Here is a 19,011-nt window from a genome sequence, read left to right on the forward strand (position 1 = left end):
AAAAAAGTTAGTTAAAAACAGACACACAAAACTACGCAATAAAATACAAGTGTCAGCAGTAGTCGTTTTTTTGGTTTTCATTGAGCATGCATTGCAAAAATTATTAGACTGTTGCAACGCGCTCTTTATATTTTAAATTAAAATTGAATTCCGGCAATTTGTTACAAAAAAACACAAATTTATGAAAAAAAAAAATATTTCTATATTCTCTTCGTATAATAAGTTTCAACCAGCTTCTTTCCACAAAACACACAAGATATTCAAAAGAGGTGGTGTCAAACAACAATAGTATTTGGTAAAAACGGACAATTGATATTGTTAGAATTCAGAACAGTTGAGGTAAAATTATCTATATTTACAATAGTTTTGGTCAAAACTACAAACGCGTGTCGTAAACATTATTCAGTACAAAAAGAACCCAAAAGGGATAGACGTTTTCAAGAAAATTTAATTTATTGTGTCAAAGATGTATGAATTATCGGAATTCTTCTTTAATATCTCCTTGCAACGCAAATACTGCTTCAACCACCACTTTTATATTTACCGCTTCACAAAAACACGTGAGAAAACCAAAAACAAAAAAAAAACTACATGGCATTGTAAAATTATATAACGCCATAACAAAAGAAAACACCGACAGTTTTAAAATAATAAAGAATTCAATAGATTTAGTAATATATGACACTTTTATTATTAGATTTTTTGCATTTTTGTCTTAGAATGTTGTTTTTCTAAGTTTATAATCACTAATGTTTTACTTTTTTTGAACCACTTTCTTTGACTGCTAAACAAAAACTGATTATGGACAAGGAATGCACAAACACAAATAACATCACCGGCTGCCACACATAAACTAAAGAGAGCAAAACAAGAATGCAGCTACTAGAATCCAGTGAAAATACTCAACAAGTTAACGGGAGAGAGTATAGTCAAAAATATGTATTTTTGAACTAATAATAGAAATTTTCAATCCAAAATTGTGTATCTACTGAAAAAACAAAATAAATATACGCATTTAAAACTACAACAAAGGCGAATTTTTTAAACGACAATATTTTTTGTAAAAATTCTAGATTATGATAGTTCCTACCAATCGGTATTGTTAATGATTTTTACAATATTGCGGAATTTCGAAAGTTGTTTTTGTTTTTTATGTTTGGAGCAAAAGATTGTATTTTTGGATTTGCAATACGATGCTTGAACAAAACAAATACAATTTTGGAACAAAAATATCAATTTTAGTTCCAACAAAAGCGAAAAATATTTTTTCTCTGCGTGTAGTTTTGTGGCATTTGAGGTGCCAGACCTAGATCGAAAACTAATGAACCGATCGTCATACATTTTTGTATGCTCATATGTATAGAAAAGATCTAATTCTTTATCGATCGGCTTTTAAAAAAATATTAGGTTTTACAGAAATGGTGGAACCGAAAATCAAAATTTGAAAGTTTGGCTTAAAAACTGATGTTTTTGCTAATAAAACGGCCAAGAAAATTTTTTTAAAACAAAATTGATCGATGATGGGCTTTTTTTGATGTCCTTAATAAGCCCACAAAATTATATGATAATTGGTTTATTAGTTTTTTCGCTAGAGTTGGCACCAAGATACAGCGTTTTCAAAATGTCATTTCGAGAAAAACACGTTTCAAATTTCTATGCTACATACAAATCACAATGATTTTTTTTCCCTTCCAACACTCATATCTCAGTAAATTTTGTTCCGAGCGACTTGTAAGTTTTACCACATCTTTTATGGTACTTATACATACTTTAAAATATGTCAATGCATTTTTTCGATATTTTTAAATTTACAAGTGGAGGTCATCACTTAAAATACCTGAAATCGGGTGGCACCGCTGTATGGGGGCTCTAGGAAAACATGGACCCACATAAGTTTTTGTTTCATATTCATCTATTGCCATTACAAGCTGAAAAGTGTACAGAGTTTCAGTTCTATTGGTCAACTGCAACTGTGTTTAACCTGAGTTACTAGATTTAAATTAAACAGACATGTAACAAAAAAAAAAATGCGAAAGCATTGGTTTGAAAATTTAGTTTTTACATTTTAATGTAGAGGTAGGTACATATTTGGGGTCTAGAGACCCAACAACGCCTACATTTTTATACCCTACACCATAATAAGGAGGATATAATTACTTTTGTCATTCCGTCTGTAACACATCGAAATATTCATCGGAGACCCTATAATGTATATATATTCTTGATCAGGTTAAATTCTTTGTCGATATAACCATGTTCGTCTGTTGAAATCAAGATACAGCTCCCAATTTTTTGTAGTAGGCTATATCGGTCCACGTTTTGAAATAGGCCCCTTAGAACGGTACCACCGGATTTTCGGTAGTTTGAAGGTTTCAGCTTCGTTATCACACCGAAATGGCCGAAATTTGGTACTTAGTCTTGGTTGTGAGTACACGCCTTCATATAGCCCCCATAGAACGGTACATCCCCATTTTCGGGATTTTGAAGGTTGTGGCCTCAATATTCCACCGAAATGGCTGAAATTTGGTATTAAGTCTTCATTTGGGGAATAAAACTTTTCATATGAAATTTGTCGGTATATGTCCACGCCTTGATATAGCCTCCATAGAACGGTACATCCAGCCTCCCGTATTTTGAAGGTTTTGGGCTCAATTTTCCTCTGAAATGGCTGAAATTAGGTATTTGGTCTTTATTTGGGGAACAAAACTTTCCATATAAAATTTATCGGTATAGGTCCACGCCTTAATATAGACCCAATAGAAAGGTCTCCATAAAACGGTACCTCCCGATTTGCGGTATGGCCTTAATATTCCACTGAAATGGTTAAAATTTGGTATTATGTCTTCATTTGGGGTATAAAACTTTCCATACGAAGTTTGTCTGTATAGGTCCACACCTTCGGTATTTTCAAGCTTATGGCCTCAATAGTCCATCGAAATGGCTGAAATTTAGCATTTAGTCTTCTTTGGGGGTATTCAACTTTCCCCTCTAAATATGTCGGTATATGTCTATGCCTTCATATAGCTCCCATAAAATGGCACATCCCAGTTTTCGGTATTTTGAAAGTTGTGGCCTTAATATTCTACAAAAATGGCTGACATCTGGTATCTAGTCTTCGTTAGGGGTGCAGAACTGAAATTTGTAGGTATAGGCCTTCATATTGCGCGAATAGAACTGTACCTCCCGATTTTCTGTATTTTAAAGGTTGTGGCTTCAATATACCACCGAAATGGCTGAAATTTGGTATTGTTAGTTGGTCGTATAAAACTTTCCACCGAAATGTGTCCGTACAAGTCCACGCCTTCATATAGCACCCACAGCACGTTACCTCCCGAATTTCGGTATTTTGAAAGTTAGCCACATTGTTTTACCGAAATTGCTTTTGTTAGGTATTTAGTTTTTCCATAAATGATAGGAAATTAATTCTTCTGTTTTATTCAATACAACTAGTGATTGAGGCCGGGCCGAATTTAACGCCGTTCTTACTTGTTAAATATGTTATATTTCCAAAACTACTGAAAGGTTTGCCGTGGTAATGTATATTTTATGAATATCGGTTGAGAAAAGGGGTACTTTCCCCACGCCCTTCGTTTAAAAGGTTTCAGCATTAATTTTGGGAGACAATGGGGTTGTGCCTCCGACCGGACCACGCCCACTTTTTAAATATGTTATATCTTGAAAACTGATGACCACGTCCACATTATTTTTCCAAAATTACTGAACCTAATTTCATGAAATTTTCAGAAAATGTTCAGGAATGCTGTATTTGTTGATGATGCTAAACTTATGAAAACATCGGCTTGCAAATTAATTTTTGAGACAGCGATTGTTGCGCCTCGATCAAATGTTGTTACTTGGTGCCCAAAGTCCCGGCCACGCCAAGTTTTTAGGTATATTATATGTATCTCGAAAACTGAAGAACCGATGTTCATGACATTTTGTGGAATATGGGGTAAGCATGCATTTCCGAGGTAATAAGGAAGAAAGAAAGAAAAACGTTATATTTACAAATTGCCTTAAATGAAAAACTAAAAACATATGTGTCAACAAGTGGGAAAATTTGACTTCACCATTTTTTAACTTTTATAATTGGATCGTGTTAGGGTAAAGATAGGGACAGGGACGATAATAAATCCTAAACAGCATCATGGGACGAAAAAATCCGACAAAGTCCCTAAGAGAAAAGAAAAACTACAGACAAAAGCTGTTGATACATTTAAAATACTCAACGAATATCTTGATGGACCTAAAGAGGAGCCTTTAACTCTTCTTTAATTAGAAGTTATGCTGAAAGCAACGTTATACTCACGCGCAGAAAAGGGCATGTAGATAATTGAAATAATTTTATATTTCTGTTGTATTATATGACTGAGAATCGTCATACTGGGCAAGAGCCGTCATAATATAATAGACAATAATGTAACATTAGAGTAGGGTAAACGGATAATCACATGGATAAGGTCCCCTAATGGATAGAAATATAAAATATGGCTATCTGATTCAATGCAAGAATGGCAAGCGTAAACCTTATATAAAACTATAGAGTGTTGGGGATGCAATAACCCTCAAAGAACGCAAATATTAAAATATAAAAAATATTAAAATGCTGTACTTTTGACTCAACATTTTATAAAGTTTGATTTATCTTCTACGGATTCGCCTTCATTGTAACACACCATGCTGGAAAATGAATTAACCAAGGCTACATACATATCGTCACCATAAATTTCCGAAGAAGTATATCCAAAAAATCAAAATTCGTATTTTATTGAATCTAATAAATAAAACTTAAATACATGCTCTTGCAAATTTTCAAGGTTTTACGTTCAAAAATAACGATCCTATTCAAAATTTTTTTTTGCAATGACGGATCCCCAAAAGAACCTTTTCCGGTTTTAGTTTCAAGTAGTAGTTTCAGAAAGTAATGATGAAGTTAAGCCAATGGGGGAATACTCCAGACTTAAGCAATCATAAATAATGATTTTTGAAAAAAATGTTGGTGTGTCGAATTTTTATACCCTACACCACTATGTGGGGAGGGTATTATAAGTTGGTTTTGGCCAAAAAGTTTGTAACGCATCGAAATAATGGTCCTAGACCCATACTTATATATGAATGTCTCGACGAGCTGAGTCGATCTGGCTATGTGTGTCCGTCCGTCAGTCCGTCCGTCCGTCCGTCTGTCCATCTAAACCTTGTAATCACGCTACAGGCCGCAATTTTGATCGGATCGTCACGAAATTTTGGTTGATGGGGGTCCCGGAGGGGAAGAAGCCTATTGATTTTGGTGATGGTCGGATAATATTTAGGGGTCGGAAAGGGCAAAAAACTTAGGTGGATAAAAAGACAACGTTTTTTTCCAAAGCGAATATCTCAGCTTCTATATGGGGTATACCAAAAGCAAAACCTGGCAATGAAACCAGAAAATATCACCTTTCTAATGATGTAAAGTAGGTGCTCGTAGGTGATCACACAACGAAGATATCGCAATAGTAGCAAATAAAACCCCAATTTTCATTTTTGCGATTTTAATTATATCGACGAATATCACAGCTTTGGTTGAAAATTTTCCAAAAGCAAAGCCTGACTATGAAAGTAGAAGATCCCGTCTTTACAATGATGCAAACTAGTTCGGCGTAGGTAACCAAATAACGGAGATATCGCAATAGTCGGTAATACATTCCTTTTTTCTATTTTTTTGGAAATCACGCTACAGGTCGCAATATTGATCGGATCGTCACGAAAATGTCAGGGTTAATGGGGGTCTCACAGATGAAGAAGCATATTGATTTTGGTGATGGTCGGATAATGTTTAGGGGTCGGAATGGGCAAACACTTATTTGGAGAAAAGTCAACATTTTATTTAAAAGCCAATATCTCTGTTTCTTTAAGAGGTATATCAAATGCAAAACCTGGAAAGGAAAGTAGAAAATATCACCTTTACAACGGTGTAAAACAGGTTGTCGTAGGTGGTCAAATAGCAAAGATATGGCAATAGCCGATAATGCATCCCATTTTCCGATTTTTTTGTAATCACGCTACAGGTCGCAATTTTGATCGGATGGTCACGAAATTTTGGGGGTTAATGGGGGTCCCAAAAGAAAGAAGCCTATTGATTTTGATGATGGTCGGATAATATTCAGGGGTCGGAGTGGGCAAACACTTATTTGGAGAAAGGTCAACGTTTTATTTCAATGCCAATATCTCTGTTTTTTAAGAGGTATATCAAAAGCAGAACCTGGCAAGGAAAGTAGAAAATATCACCTTTACAATGATGTAAAGTAGGTTGTCGTAGCTGCTCAAACAACAGAGATATCGCAATAGTCGTTAATGCATCCCATTTTCCGATTTGTTTGTAATCACGCTAGAGGTCGCAATTTTAATCGGATCGTCACGATTTTTTTTGGGAGTTGATGCGGGTCCCACATAGGAAGAAGCCTATTGATTTTGGTGATAGCCGGATAATATTTAGGGGTCGGAATGGGGAAAAACTCATTTAGAGACAAATTCAAAGTTTTATTCTTTGTGAATATATTGGCTTCTAGTAGGGGTATTCCAACGACAAAGCCTGTCAATGGAAGAAGAAAATATTACCTTTACATTGGTGTAAAGCAGGTTGGCGAATGTGATCAAACAAGGGAGGTATCACAATAGTCGGTTATGCATCCAATTCTTCCATTTTTTTGCAATCAAGCTACAGGTTGTAATTTTGATGGGATGGTCACGAAGTTTTGGTTGCTTATGGGGGTCCCAGGGACAAAGAGGCATATTATTTTTGGTGGTAGTCGGTTTATATTCCCTAAAAAATTGTTTACCAGTGAAAAGCTTATGCACAGGGGTAGTGGTGTAGGGTATCACATGGTCGGCCCCGTCCCGACTATTGCCTTTGCTCACTTGTTTCGAGTTATTTTTTAGACGAGTTATTATTTCAACTCAGACTCCGAATCCAGAAAAATTGCTCGACTCCGACTCTGAAACCATGATAGAAACCTAAGTTGGGTTATGGCGAACAATTCAATAAAAGAATTATTAAATTCGATCCAGCCATTCTCAACTGATGCCATTACCAACGAACGACATTTGATTTTTATTTATATAGATACAGCCATTCTCAACTGATGCCATTACCAACGAACGACAGTTGATTTTTATTTATATAGATATAGCATTTTTAAAGAAATATGCTATAGGGGAAGTACCCCCCCCCCCTCCGAAATTCAACAGCCCATTTTAACCGGGCGCCATCCCTGTATATTCCCTGACAATTTCAGAAAACCTAAGACCGGTTATGGCGAACATTCCACAAAAAGAATTATCCAAATCGGTCCAGCCGTTCTCAACTGATGCCATTACCAACGAACGACATTTGATTTTTATTTATATAGATATAGCATTTTTAAAGAAACATGCTATAGGGGAAGTACCCCGCCCCCTCCGAAATTCAACAGCCCATTTTAACCGGACGCCATCCCTGTATATTCCCTGAGAATTTCAGAAAACCTAAGTCCGGTTATTGCGAACATTCCACAAAAAGAATTATCCAAATCGGTCCAGCCGTTTTCAACTGATGCCATTACCAACGAACGACATTTGATTTTTATTTATAACAATTTATTCATGTTTGAAAAGTGGCTCTATGCTTTACAAGCCTTTATGCCATAAAAAACTTAGCGGTATAAATATTTATGTAACGTGGTCGTCCACGAATTGCTCAATTCTTTAATAACGCCTGTAACTATCTACATCAAACTTCTTCAGAACTGTAAAATTAATCTAAGAGCATAAACGTTATTGTTTTTGGTTTTTTGTACATTCTTTGTAAAATGAAATTCTTCATTTAAAAGTTTCCACTTCATAAATGTATTACATAATACTTTACTTTACGGTTGCATAAACTCGTTATTCTTTATTAAATTTTTATACATTCTAAAAATAATGTAAGTGGGCAAAGTTGTATATTAAAATAAAAAAAAAAAAATAAAAGCTGTATTCATCTGAGCCCTACATAAACCTGCGCGTTGTGAAATTTTGTCTATTATATAAAACTGAAATGACGTACGTACGTGAATCAAAATCTCGACCAATTTACAAAAGATTTCTTTCGCTTTTCTCCTAAAATGTTTATATTTATCTAAAGAGGGTTCTGAAGTATTTTATTTTTTGAAACAGTTAAATTTTTAGAAGAAATTCATATTTTTCTTCTTATACTTAAAAATCAATGTATGTGTGTTTGTATGTTTCGTATAGACTCGAAGACGACTAAATCGATTCTCCTGAAAGTTTCCAAGAAAGTATAGAGATGGCCCCCGGTCATAATAGATTACAGATTTCTTCGTATTTGCACAAATACGAACGTATCGGTTCAAAAATTAATTTGCGAGACAATGGTGGTTGCGTCTATGACCTTATGTACTTATTTGGGACATAAAGACCCGATTCCGCATATTTTTATACCATCCACCATAATATGGAGGGTATAATTAAATTCGTCATTCCGTCTGTAACACATCGAAATATTCATCGGATACCCTATAAAGTATATATGAGGAAAAGTCAAAATTTTTTAGTTTCCATGAAGCCAAGGTTTGCACTATTATAATACGCGAACTATTGTAGTTTACCAGTAACTATGACTATTGCTGGATTAATTTAGATGTTTTTGTACAAAGCTCAAAAATTTAGCAAAAAAATTTAATTTACGTGGTAGTTACGACCGCGAAAAGGAAAAAACATAGGTAAAAACACGTTGACGCTAAACAGGTTTTTTACATTGCTATTCGATTTCTGATTAAACCATTCAAATGACGGACATCTGTCCAAAGTAAAAGTAGGAGAATACAAAATGAAGATTACACTTCTAATGTATCACTTTCCAAAATTTCCACTGCATCCACCTTTTATGGATGCTGACATTTTGAAGCCGGATTTCAGGTGTTTTTTGTATTTGTTATGTAACTGGGACGCGCATTCGGATATTTCGAAAAACCAATTATAGGATTAAAGAACTCGCGATTTCGCATAATCTGATATGTATATTGAGTATGTAGCCCACACAGCAGCAGAGTAATCTCCTGCCAAAGGCCAAAATTTAGTGCGATATTTTTTCTAAAAAACCTATTTTTTGGGTACAGTATTTACAATATCGTTTTGAGTGTGCTGGTACCCCGCGATATTTTAGTTTTTCGACGATCCGGATCATATGAATCACAGATCGTAAAAATCCATCTACTATAACGGCGGAAATGGCTACTGCAAAAATTGAACAATTTGCGAAAAATGTTTTTCAAAATATCGCTGACTAATTCGCGTTTTATGTGGATCGTTTCTATTTCAATGAAGAAAATGAATCATCACTCGCGTTTATGCGAAAACAGCGGTTTGAAAAATTTAGTGGCATGGGTGGCTGTATCCGATTTATCCAAAAAATACTGTGTGATGCTACATCCACGGTTCTTGATGGATTTTATTGAAATATGTTTAGATCGATGTATTTTTTGACGGTTGATAGTGAAATCGGATGCGCATAAAAAGTGTATGCACTTTGTGCAAAATATAAGCGTTATACAATTCGTTGCACACTAAACTGCAGACGATGCTACATCTTAGCGGCCAAAGTAAATCCTGGCAAATGTGTACAAATTAAAAGAGAAGAATTCGCTGTATTGGTAAACCGCATGCGCATCAAGTGATTTTGAGGATTTCGCGATTTACACGCATTTCAAAATGAACATTACCCGATACAATTTTATTTCAAGATTATACCCCATTTAAAGGAACCCAACATTTATTTGAAAGATATCCATATCTTCTGCTAGATGTTAGCGTGTTTTCGAGAAGTGATTAGAATAAAAAATGTGATTTATTGCGTGAAATTTAACTAAAATAGAAGATAAACTCCGACCTATTTTTCTTACAATTTGTTCAACTAACTCACAAAATAAATTTTAATAAATATTTTCTCTTACAAAAATTTTATAAATTTCCTCAAAATATTTTTCGTTTTTTGCTATAATATGCAAACCGCTAAACGGATTTGAATAGTTTTGGTTTCATTTGAATCTTCGCGATGTTTAGATTACGTACATATTTTTTATATATTTTTCAGATGCATAAACAGCTTGAATTTTATTAGAACAAGTTGTAAACTACCAATTGTTTTGAATGCTTTCCTAATTTCCGCGAAAATTTACAACTTTTTCACTAAAGTTATGGGACCTCAGTAAACATATAGTATGTAGGGAGCCCCTAATTAAGAGAGTTTCTCAATACAATGATTAGAGTCTTTTAAAGATTTTTTCTTTTTATCAGAATTGAAACCGCCATAACTTTTGCGCGCAACAACCAAAATTAGTATCTCGAACAGATTTAAGAATGGGATTTTTTTCCCAATCTATGTACCAAAAATCTTTCATGTAGCTTAAAAAAATTTTTTTAATTTTTTTTTTATGGAAAACTAAAAAATTTTGTCTTTTCTTCATATATTCATGATCAGGGTAAAATTTCAAGTCGATATAAACATGCTCTTCTGTCCGTCCGTCTGTTGAAATCAAGATACAGCTCGCAATTTTTAAAATAGAGTTTTGTAATTTGTTTTAGAAGATTCTATTATTCATAGGATGTTTGGTATTGCAAATGGGCTATATAGGTCCACGTTTTGATATACCCCCATAGAACGGTACCACCCGATTTTCGGCATTTTGAAAGGTTTAGCTTCATTATCACACAGAGATGGCTGAAATTTGGTTCCTAGTCTTCGTTGGGGGTATAAAACTTTCCCCCTGAATTTTGTTGGTATAGCCCCCATAGAACGGTACCTCCTGATTTTTGGTATTTTGTCGATTTTAGAATTTTTTGTTATACAATACACCACACTGTGTTAAGGGGTATTATCAATTTGTGCATTTGTATGTAAAATGCAAAAGGAAACGAAATAGGTCAATGGTTCCTTTCGATGATCTACATAGCATCACATTCTGAGTCCATTTATACGTTCCCGTCCATCCGTTAATGCACTTTTGTCGCATTTATTATCCTATCCGGGTTAAAATTTATGATGGTCGCAATTTTGACCAAAGGACTACGAGCCCTAACCACTATTAATTCGTACACAGAGCATATTTCAACAATGTGTTATTAAAGTATGTATATTAGGGCGACCCAAAAACACAAAATATTTTTATTTTGGAGCTCCTAGCTCCTAAATTTGTTTCCATTTGATGCAAAAACCTTATATATGAAATTTTACGGGGATTGGTTAACGTTAACCCGTATCTACCGAGCGATCTTTGTTTCCATAGTAATTTGTATAGGGTCAAAGGTGCATATTCAGGAACATTTTCTAAAGGCCGCAATTATAGTCCAATCGATGAAAAAACTTTAGGAGTTCATTATTGTGGCTAAAAAATGATCTACACAAAAATTTATGACGATCGGTTAACGATAACCCGTGTCCCCTGGCCGCTCTTTATTTTTCATAGTACTTTGTATGGGGACCAAAAACGAATTTTCAGAAAATCGCCTTACAGGCCATATTTATTTTCCAATCGATGGAAAAAAAAATTTACCAGTATATTATTGTGCCTAAAAAATGAATTCTACAAAGATTTATGAAAATTTATTCTCTTTAGACAAACATTTGATGTTAATTAAGTTTCATGTTAAATAGTGAAAAAATACCTGGTGTACGAATTAATAGTGGTTAGGGCTCGTATAGCTATTGCTTTTGACGAGAATCGGTTGAGATTTGGATATAGCTCCCATATATTCTCCCGATTCCGTATATTCTATCCACCAAACAACCAAATGTTAAAGGAATATGTAGTTTTAACAACAGTCGTTGAGAATATAGTTTTAAAAATACTACGGCCCACATTTTTTGAAAACAAAATTTTGCCGTTGATAGCTTCTAGCTGCTTCTACGCGGCATCAATAAAACAAAATTAACACAAATTGATTAATCGATTTTTGTAGTTCTATTTGAAAACCACAGGTATGATTTTTAGAAAGAATATGTGGTAAAACCTTAAACTGTCGTACTTTACTGGATAAAGAATTTGTAAATAGGAACGGGTGAAACTATACTCTGCATTTCAATTTATGTATTTATTATCCTCCTCTATATTGGTGTGAATTCTCCGCTAACGAAGTAGCGGGCACTTGCTATACATATATAAAATTGTGTACCAAAAGAATTAAGTTTATTTTACTTAAAGAATTAAGTTTTATTAAGTCTGGATTCTTCGCATGCGTTGCCAACCTCAAATTATCATGAAATACCTGAATCAAACATACATTTTGTTAATGTTACCCTTTATAATCTGACATGCGACTACTGATTGTGTTAATTATGCACAGACTTCGCCTAATAAGGCTGATCAAAGTGAATAGTAGAAAGCATCAGAAAATTCGGCGGTTTGTTGAATAATGACAATGTTGCCACATTCGTTTTAATTGTAGCTACAACGGTAATTTAGGACTACTTTACTAGTTCCTAGTTCACTGTACTAGTTCCAAAACGTATGAGTAACGTCATACAATCTACAGTGTGATATTATATACAAACGATGTGGACCATTGGAACTGCTATATTAACTTTATCATTCCGTTTGTATATCATCGAAATAATCATTTGCGACCCTATAAAGTATATATATATTCTTGATCAAAGTATATATATTCTAAATCGATTTAGTGATGCCTGCCCGTCCGTCTATTCATCCGTCCTTCCGTCTGTCCATCCGTCCGTCCGTGTCGAGCAACAAGGCTTTTGTACACATGTGGTTTTGGTCTGAATTAAAGTTCAGTTTGTATTTTTATACCCTCCACCATAGTATGGAGCAGGAGTCGAGGTATTTTTGGCTCGACTCCGACTCCGACTCAGACTCCGGGTCGACTCCGAGAGTGAATTCCTATACCACTAAAAATAAATAAAATGTGCACAAATTTTTAACTTTTTCCTATATTTTGGCCTATATAGGCTAATATGTTAGTTTTTCCTTACATATTCATTAGAAAGGGTATTGGTTCGAATACATTCGAACATATCAATACTGTTTCTGCCGAATCTTACATTGAAAAATAGCAAAGTTAACACGTTTTTGTCGGTTTTCATTTTTTTGCACGAGTATATTCTGGACGGAATTCTTCCGCGTGAGAAAATCTTTAAGCCTTCAAAATATTTGAAAATGATGGGGCAATACAAATCGTAAGGACTACATGCAATAAAAACTATAAGCAATTTACGATTTAGTGTGCTCTGCCTTAAAAGGAGACCAGTTGTAAAGCTCAATAAAAGCCATTTTTCATGATTTTTTCCGAGAAAACTACGTAACTTTGGTCTACGAAACATTGTTTTTATTAAAGCATTTTGCGGTGCCAACTCTATCTCGAAAACTAATAAACCAATTGTCATATATTTGTGTGGCCGATTTCGAGAAAAACAAAGTTTATATGCTGCATACAAAATAAAATAAATTGTTCCCATCCAACGCTAATACTGAGGCAATATTGTTCCGATCGACTTAAACATTTGACCACATATCCTATGCTACTTATACTTTCTACTTTTTTCTGAAATTTATAAATAGGGATCACCCCTTAAACTAAAATTCAGCGCTCACATTTTGAACTTTGGTGTGGAGTGGATAAGTTTATTGAAATATTTGAGATATATTGTGTACACCACTCAGCACGTAGGCAGGTGGATGTTTTCTGGAACTGAAAAATTAGCAAACGATGAGATTTCGTGCATGAAAAATTTTGCTAGGAAAATTTTATGTAGGGTCGGTTCACTAGGACAAGAAATCGATGTTGTCATGTTTTTATTGTCCTTTATCACTTTTACCCGATCTTTTCTCATGAAAACTCTATGATTATGTATTTCATTGAATTTCGTATATGCAATTGATTGTGCAGAAAACTCGGACAGATTCTGTTATTTGAATGAATCTGTCGTTAACCAACAACGAATTTATGATGCATAATTCGGAAGCGTAACCATCCGAATTGGATATATAGTTAATAGATTATGCGAAATTTACCGAAATACATAAACATGCGTTTTTTTTTAGAAAGTAACGGGTAAAACTGATAAAGGACAATGAAAACGTGATAATATCGATTTCTTGGATATGGGAAACCTACATATAATTTTCGGTGGAACATTTTTGTAGAAAATTTCATTTTGTTTTACTTTATGAGTTCAAGAACAAAAAGGACATGGAAGAAACTGAGCTAGAAGGACAGCATATTTGACATAAAGGTTCCTCATTCCATTTAACTGAAAACATGTCATCTAAAAATGATGAAACAATATCTCCAAACAGAGAAATAAAGCTATTTTCTCAATGCTTGATGAGGGTCAATCAAAAAAATCATTATGCCATGACTCAGAAATTTCAGCTATGGGATCCTTTGGGGTTCTCAATTGGGGCTTTCATTCCCAAAAGGAATTTTCCTCCCCCAGATCTTAACTTCCATTTTGTGTAACAGTGTATTCAGTAAGATTTCCCATAGGGACCACAATGTCTTTAATAGAAGACAATGATGACTTCTCATCAAAAACAAGATGAGAATACCAATAGACCGTTGTGAGAAGACCAGTAAGTCTTCTGACGAAAGGGGTTAAAGGACCAATCTTAATTCGATTGATAGAACTTTACTATAGTTTGCAAAAATGTGAATAATCAATTGGATCAACAAAATAGGGATCAATAGACTACACTTCAGAGGATAGTAAATATCCTGTGAATTGTCCTTTAACTTAGTATAATATATAATTTGCATATATATTTTCTTATACCTTTCTTTTAACATAAATAATGATTTTAAAAAAATGTTCTTGTTCCAAATTTAAGGTTATATATCTATAACGTGGGAAAAATTTTGCCCGGAGTCGGAGTCGAGTTATTTTTTTCGACTCAGACTCCGACTCCAGCAAAATTGCTCGACTCCGACTCGTAGACTCCGACTCCGACTCCGAAACCCTGGTATAGAGGGTATATTAAATTTGTTTTCCCATTTGTAGCGCATTGAAATAACCATATGAGACACTATAAAGTATATATGTATATACATACCCAGCAAAATTTGAAGGAAGGGGTTCTATGCGATGACGTTATTTCATGGCATATTTTGCATTGGTTCAAAGCAAGTCGTGAAGCATCCGATCTTTTCATTAGCATTTAAACCCATGTAAAGGAAGTCGTGAAAGATCCGATCTTTTCATCAGCATTTGAATCATTTGTACAGATCACTATAAACAAACAAGTCGATTTGTACATCTGTAAAGTAGCGACATCAAAACAAAAGAGTATACATTTCCAAAATTTTTGTTATAAAATTACAAATTAAATGTAGATTCACGAACTAGAAATTCTTAAAGGAGTGCTGTTGGATTCCATGTCGAAATCTGAACTGGTGATGAGAAGGTAATAGAAAAACTTTTGTAAGATGAAACAAAATCAGTGGCTGAGAGTGGACGAAGTAAACTCTGTTGCGGTGCAGCGGCGGTGATTAAATTGAAATTTTGGGTGTAAACTTTACGTTCATAAATTAGTTCTAGTTATTTCATGAATTAGTTTGACTCAATAAAGAGTTTGGTTTGTCATGAAAATCATATTTCAATACAGAATTTTCCATTTTCCAAACAAGACATGAAAATGTCATGCCAAAGGGTTGGTGAAAATGACATGTCAAACCATTGGTCAAAATTACATGCTTAAGATCCGACAATGAATGTCATCTTAAGATCCGAAAATGAATGTCATCTTATGGTGGTCACGCTTATATAAAATTCATGAGTGAAAATGCTAAAAAGAATTAGCTATAATTTTGCATTTAGGGTTCTCAGTGATCAAGAAACTTCTCCACCAAAAATTATGGCCATAGGTCTAAGTTTTGGTACAGCCCCATATAGCGGTACCGCTCGATTTCCGGTATTTTGGCGGTTTTAGCTACATTTTCTGGCCGAATTAGCTATAATTTGGCTTTTAAGGTTTCTAGTGGTCAAGTAGCTTCTCCACTTAAAATTGTGGCATACGTACTTTCGCAACAAAAAGAAAACTAATAATTTCATATTAGCTCAGAGTATTTCATGGTGGAGGGCATAAAAAGTTCGGCCCGGCCGAACTTGACGCTTTTAAACTTGTCCTAGTTCAAGTTCGAAGAAGCACCATATCGGTGGACTCTTTCCGGTAAACGCCTGCAAAAATTTTCAGTAAAATGGTACGCACGGTTATCTTGAACGGAGCAAACGTTTTGTAACAAATTTTGGATCTCCTAATATTTTGTCCAAATTCAGTTTAGCTTGTAAAATGGTCCATATCTGTCTTCTCCAAACTTTGGATCTCCTAATATATTGTCCAAATTTAGTTTAATTTGGAAAATGGTCCATATTGGTATTCTCCTTATGGTACCTCAAACACAAAAGTTCAACTTTTATGTTTAAGTACAGTTTAGGGTCTGTTCGAAGATCCTTTAGAAGTTTATACCGATGTTACTAATTGTGGCCCCCTTACTGCGATATTATGTTTTTCGTGGGTAAGTCCCAAAGCTCTAAGTTAAACGAAGACCAACTGAAGTTATTAGAGGTTGCGCTATCAATCGAAAAAAAATGAATTGCAAAATAAAATATACTTTCAAATTGGACTATGTCGATCCATTCCTTCAGGTACCTTGGCCGTAACACTTTTGAGCTTTAATCCAAATAAATATTTCTGTCAGCAAGTACATACCTCAAAAAAGGACCCCACAATCAGAAACCCCCTAAATATATAATTATTGGGGAAAGGGAATTTAGGTTGCTTAGGTTGGTATTCAATTCGATATTGTCAATAGATGTGACTTGCAATTCCCACAGTCTGAGGGTATACCCCTGTCGACAAAGTTGAATGATACTTTCTTACTTGTTTATCCATTCCACTATTAAATGTACACGGTGCGCCAGAACCAACTTTAAATGAAAGTAGCTTCCACCTGGGGAAGATTCTGCGGAATCTAAAACTACAATTTTCAAGGATGAGAAAAATAAAAAAAAACCGCAGAGGGCTTTTCAAATAAATCGCGGTCAATGTTCACATTTTTTGGTTAATTTAAGGTTTCCGCGATTTTGCTTGGATGCGCAAGTCCAATCGATATGAGATTAGAAAAAATTTTGTAGCTGTGAAAGTACTCTACTAGATTGACAATTATGATACTTTCGTAGGTCTTACAATTTTTGAGATATAGAAATTGAAATTGGGAGTGTATCGCCTCCTTATAAAACAAAATCTTAAATAAAAAGGTGAACTTTGGCCGCGATTTATTTAAAAAGCCATCCGGCGATTCTTTTTTATTTGATTTCTCTCATTTATTAACATTGTAGTTTCAGAATCCTTTCATTTACTATTGGTTCAGGCCCACCGTGTGTAAACTAGGAATTCTTCTTCAAAAAACATATTCTCTGTTTAAATGTTTAATGGCTACAGAATGAAAAAAACAACATTTTTACCAACATAACGAGGTTATTTCAATGTTCTATGTTGTTGTTTTTTCTAGAGCTGTGGTACTTGTATTTTGCCTTATTCCCCTACTTGTTTTACTTCATTAATCAAAGGACTCCTCGACCGTTTTAAACAGCTTTCTGCATCATTCTAGCATAGCATTTGCTTGGTTGAGCTACAACAAAAGAAGAAAGCATAAAATTCATTTCAGTGAAATAATTGCACTACTTTCAAGTCATTTGACTGAAGCTTCCTTTGCTTGCTGACTAGCTGGCTGCTGGTTTGGTGATTGATTAGATACAGTGAAAAGGATGTTAGTTAAACAGGAAATAGTATAAAAAAACAGAAAATCTTGTAATTAATTGATTGATGAACGACACAGGGGACACCGGTCAGACATATTCAATGGCACTTCTGTACTAATTTAAGCATATCGGGAACATATCGGGCATTTACTCCAAGAGTGTCACATCTCAAAAAATCTTGTTTCGAAAAAATGCGTTTTACGTTGCCGATTGAAACTTGAATTCCCAATTTAAAAATATCACAATACAAAAAATAAAATAACATCTTGGACCATCTTTTGCAAAGAACTAGTCAGATATCAGCAATATCAGTGCAAATGTAGAAGAAATCGCTAAACCAGAAAACACATTTTTTTAGTTATGCCACTATTTGAGTAAATGAGCCATATGTACTTAGTAGGCCTGTTCATTATGCTGTAAGTCAAGAAACTACTTTCAAAACGATATGAATTATTAAAAAGTGAATTATTTTTAAAAATTTCAATTACACTGTGCTACAAAAGTTGACTAAAAAATATTCAAGCTTTCTGATTTAAAATTTCTATAGTGCTGAGGTCCCTGGATAACGAAAATGCCTCTGGTTCCTTTGGGTCACTTCGTTTTTTATTTTGTAACCGTAAATTTAGTGAAAAACAAGGTTTCTAAGATTTTCAACTTTAACCGGGCATAATAGTACGTTTATTTAACCGGATTTAACAAACCCACTGGGTTTCAAATGTCAATTCCTTTGCGTATACGTCAAATAAAACCTCATTAAGAAGGTTAACCCTGCAAAAGGCTATAATATAAACATGGCCTAACTTCTATTTTTCACAACGGATTTATATTAATTTTCCCTACGAACAAGCCCTTAGGTTTTGAAATCGGTTAACAAATGGCTAAATTATAGTGGCTGAAGTGTGAAAAAAACGCATCAAAAAACGGGAAAATGCTTTTTCTTTTGCTCCAGGGCTCTTAGAAGATATTTAACAGTATAATTATTTTTTTTAACTAAAAAGGTAATTAGGTTGGCTTTCAAAAACCTGAAAAACTAATGAAATTGGTTGAAAAATAGATAAGTTATGCAATTTTTTTGTGTTTTTACTTCCTGGTTATTTTTTATGCGAGTCCGTCCCTCCTTCCGTCTGTGGTAATCACTCCAGCATCCACAAAAATTTAGATAATAATAATTGTTCCTTAAACATCCCAGACGGGACAAGGGAGACTTCTCTCATATCAATGAGTGT

This window comes from Musca autumnalis, unplaced genomic scaffold (assembly GCF_047663935.1).
Source record: "Musca autumnalis isolate F117 unplaced genomic scaffold, ASM4766393v1 scaffold_4, whole genome shotgun sequence".
NCBI classification, from domain to species: domain Eukaryota; kingdom Metazoa; phylum Arthropoda; class Insecta; order Diptera; family Muscidae; genus Musca; species Musca autumnalis.